At 46.2% G+C, this 4540-nt stretch overlaps 1 pseudogene; it reads left to right on the top strand.

Annotated features, from left to right (window-relative positions):
* Positions 1-887: 887 nt before the first annotated feature.
* Positions 888-2100, top strand: LOC104661370 (annotated as a pseudogene).
* The last annotated feature ends 2440 nt before the right edge of the window (positions 2101-4540 follow it).

Genomic DNA, 4540 nt, shown 5'->3' with positions numbered 1-4540 from the left:
TAAGTACAGAAGAGGAAGGAGCTGAAGACTCACTTTCTCGGCTCCTTTTCCTGCCCAGCGGGTGAAGGCTGGGCAAGGGGGAGGGGAGGAAGCCAGGTCATGAGATGGTGTGGCTGTGGAATCTGTGGAGACCACGTGTGTTTCCTCAGGAGATTCCCTGTTCACAGATACAGGTATGACTCTGGAGGGACTACAAGTTGAGGTCTCAGGCTGACCACCTAGCTCTCCATGGAACTATTTTTTGAACCAAGAGTTTCAGAGCTATGAAGTTTATCATGCCAGAGATGAAATCGGAACACACAAAAATGTGGCATTCTGAAGACATTTTGATGGTTTATGAGAATCATGGGATAGAATAGCAGAAGGAAATAAAAGTTTGAGGTTGAGGAGTAAAGATCGAATATGGGACAGTAGGAATACTAGTGTTAACAGATAGTATCCATTGTAACCTAGCTAAGAGAGACAGCAGGCTCCCAAGAATTTGCACTGGCCGGGTGCGGTGGCTCACGCCTGTTATTCCAACACTTTGGAAGGCCAAAGCTGGAGGACTGGTTGAGCCTAGGAGTTCAAGAATAGCCTGGGTAACATAGTAAGACCCTGTCTCTACAGAAAAATACAAAAATTAGCTGGGCATGGTGGCGCATACTAGTAGTACCAGTTACTTGGAATAACAGTACCTGTTATTCCAGCACATTGGAAGGCTAAAGCTGGAGGATTGGTTGAGCCTAGGAATTTGAGACTAGCCTGAGTAACATAAGACCCTGTCTCTACAAAACATACAAAACTTGGTTGGGCATGGTGGCACACACCAGTAGTACTAGTTACTTGGGAGGCTGAGGAGGGAGGATTGCTTGAGCCCAGGAGGTTGAGACTGCAGTGAGGTGTGATTGCACCACTGCACTCCAGCCTCCAGTGACAGAGCAAGACCGTGTCTCAAAAAAAATAATAAATAGGCTCTAACAGCCATTGCAGTACATTGAGCTCCATAGAGACAGCGCTGGGGCAAGTGAGAACCGGATGGGCACTGGGCGACTCTGTGCCTCACTAAGGAAAAATAACTAAAGTTGGGCAAAGAGATCCTAAGAAGCCGAGAGGCAAAATGTCATCATATGCATTTTTTGTGCAAACTTGTCGGGAGGAGCATAAGAAGCACCACCTAGATGCTTCAGTCAACTTCTCGGAGTTTTCTAAGAAGTGCTCAGAGAGGTGGAAGACCATGTCTGCTAAAGAGAAAGGAAAATTTGAAGATATGGCAAAGGCGAACAAGGCCCATTATGAAAGAGAAATGAAAACCTATATCACTCCCAAAGGGGAGACAAAAAAGAAGTTCAAGGATCCCAATGTGCCCAAGAGGCGTTCTTTGGCCTCTTCCTTTTCTGCTCTGAGTGTGGCCCAAAAATCAAAGGAGAACATCCTGGCCTGTCCATTGGTGATGTTGCGAAGAAACTGGGAGAGATGTGGAATAGCACTGCTGCAGATGACAAGCAGCCTTAAGAAAAGAAGGCTGCGAAGCTGAAGGAAAAATATGAAAAGGATATTGCTGCATATCGAGCTAAAGGAAAGCCTGATACAGCAAAAAAGGGAGTTGTCAAGGCCGAAAAAAGCAAGAAAAAGAAGGAAGAGGAGGAAGAGGATGAGGAGGAGGAAGATGAAGTTGAAGAAGATGATGATGAATAAGTTGGTTCTAGCGCAGTTTTTTTTTCTTGTCTATAAAGCATTTAACCCCCCCGTACACAACTCACTCCTTTTAAAGAAAAAAATTGAAATGTAAGGCTATGTAAGATTTGTTTTTAAACTGTACAGTGTCTTTTTTTGTATAGTTAACACACTACCGAATGCATCTTTAGATAGCCCTGTCCTGGTGGTATTTTCAGTGGCCACTAACCTTGCCTTGTACAGTATGGGGGTTGTAAATTGGCATGGACATTTAAAGCAGGTTCTTGTTGGTACACAGCACAAATTAGTTATATATGGGGATGGTAGTTTTTTTCATCTTCAGTTGTCTCTGATGCAGCTTATACAAAGTAATTGTTTTGTTAACTGAATACCACTCTAATCGCAAAACAAAAAAAAAAGTTGCAGCTGTTTTGTTGACATTGCGACATTCTGAATGCTTCTTTTTTTTTTTTTTTTTTTTTTTTTTTGAGGCGGAGTCTTGCTCTGTCGCCCAGGCTGGAGTGCAGTGGCCGGATCTCAGCTCACTGCAAGCTCCGCCTCCCGGGTTCCCACCATTCTCCTGCCTCAGCCTCCCAAGTGGCTGGGACTACAGGCGCCCGCCACCTCGCCTGGCTAGTTTTTTGTATTTTTAGTAGAGACAGGGTTTCACTGTGTTCGCCAGGATGGTCTCGATCTCCTGACCTTGTGATCCGCCCGTCTCAGCCTCCCAAAGTGCTGGGATTACAGGCTTGAGCCACCGCGCCCGGCCCTGAATGCTTCTAATATGGTTATTTTAATTAAAAATTAAAAGGCCGGATGTGGTGGCTCATTTCTGTAATCCCAGCACTTTGGGAGGCGAAGTGGGCGGATCATTTGAGGTCAGGAGTTCGAGACCAGGCTCACCAACATGGTAAAACCCCATGTCTACTAAAAATATTTTAAAAATTAGCCAGGCGTGGTAGCTCATGCCTGTAGTCCCAGCTGCTCAGGAGGCTGAGGCAGATGCTTTAACCCAAGAGATGGAAGTTGCAGTGAGCCAAGATCACACTACTGCATTCCAGCCTGGGCGACTGAGAGACTCCGTCTAAAAAAAAAGTGCTCGGCCGGGCGCGGTGGCTCAAGCCTGTAATCCCAGCACTTTGGGAGGCCGAGACGGGCAGATCACAAGGTCAAGAGATCGAGACCATCCTGGCTGATACGGTGAAACCCCGTCTCTACTAAAGAATACAAAAAACTAGCCGGGCGACGAGGCGGGCGCCTGTAGTCCCAGCTACTTGGGAGGCGGAGGCAGGAGAATGGCGTGAACCTGGGAGGCAGAGCTTGCAGTGAGCTGAGATCCGGCCACCGCACTCCAGCCTGGGCGGCAGAGCCAGACTCCGTCTCAAAAAATAAATAAATAAATAAATAAATAAATAAATAAATAAAAAGTGCTCTATAGATGTCTATTGAATGAGTGAATAAATGCATTAATGAATGGATGGGTGGTCTCTCTAATCCTGAGCTTGCCATGACAAGCCTGGAGAACAGAGATCTAGCCTATACCCTCCTTTGAATGGATTCCCCTTCATTGTAGGGTTTCCGCAAGGAGACAACTACTGTTCAAAGTATAGCCTTATACTGTTCTGCTGAACTGATCTGCTTACACCTTACACTGTTCAGTGGCAGATGGTGAGGCGTGCAGTGTCTATGGGCACTGGGGAATTTAAAGGCAATCTTCAGTCACCAACAAAATAGGGCCTACTACTTATGTGGTAATGCTTGTACACTGAGTTTGTCACGTCCTTATGACAAATTTGGACCAAGGTTGTTGGTCTGAGACAAGACCCAGTCTGCCCAGAAACTGCATGGGGCCTTCCCCACCCCAGATTCCTTGAGTCAGTTCATGCCTCCATGTTCCTGCGATTCTCTTTGCCTGGAAGAAAAACTCCCCATCATTAATGGGAATGGGTGATTTTCTACTTGCTTTTGAACTCTATTTTATAAGCTGACAGTTTTCTGAGATTCCCAAGGACAAAATGTAGCAGTTTCCCGTCTGCGGGTTATCTTACATTTTTAAGTGGCAGACCTGTGTTTCAAGCCAGGATGTCCTGACAGGAAACCTGAATAATATATTGCTCTTTCTTCCTGCTGGTGTGTTTTGGGTGGATGTGTGGGAGCCACAAATGTGCAGTAGCTTCTTGCTGCTTCCAACAGTCTGTGGTGTTCATTATCTTCTGGTTGGGGTTTTCCTTTGAGAATAAGCCAGCAAGGAATGAATGTCGAGGTATGGTTCCTGGTAACGCTGTGCGTGTGTAATGGGGAGTGAGCATGCTGCTTCCACAGAGTCTTCTGCTCCGTGTGCCTAGTGAATTGAACAACGCTCAAGGGAAGACATGTTCTGGCCCAGCATTCTCTGGGGAGTATATGGTATGGTTCTAGACACCTGAATCTCTGCCAAGCTCAGTGTCTCTCAAAATGACTTGCTTTTAGACTCACATTTGAGCAAAATCTTTTACTGAACACACCTGGCAGACATCTCAAATTTCCTGCACATTAGCCAAGGAATTCTAGCTAATGAAAGCTGAAAGCTGTGACACTGTTATGACAAAATTAATACCCTGAAAGGCTCATTAATCTTTTTTTTTTTTTTTTTTTTTTTTTTTTTTTGAGACGGAGTCTTGCTCTGCCGCCCAGGCTGGAGTGCAGTGGCTGGCTCTCAGCTCACTGCAAGCTCCGCCTCCCGGGTTCACGCCATTCTCCTGTCTCAGCCTCCCGAGTAGCTGGGACTACAGGCGCCCGCCTCGTCGCCCGGCTAGTTTTTTGTATTTTTTAGTAGAGACGGGGTTTCACCGTATTAGCCAGGATGGTCTCGATCTCCTGACCTCGTGATCCGCCTGTCTCGGCC

Source organism: Rhinopithecus roxellana, chromosome 17 (genome assembly GCF_007565055.1).
Source record: "Rhinopithecus roxellana isolate Shanxi Qingling chromosome 17, ASM756505v1, whole genome shotgun sequence".
NCBI classification, from domain to species: Eukaryota; Metazoa; Chordata; class Mammalia; order Primates; family Cercopithecidae; genus Rhinopithecus; species Rhinopithecus roxellana.
The sequence above is the reverse complement of the archived record's forward strand: the minus strand, read 5'-3'. Positions and strand labels throughout refer to the sequence as shown.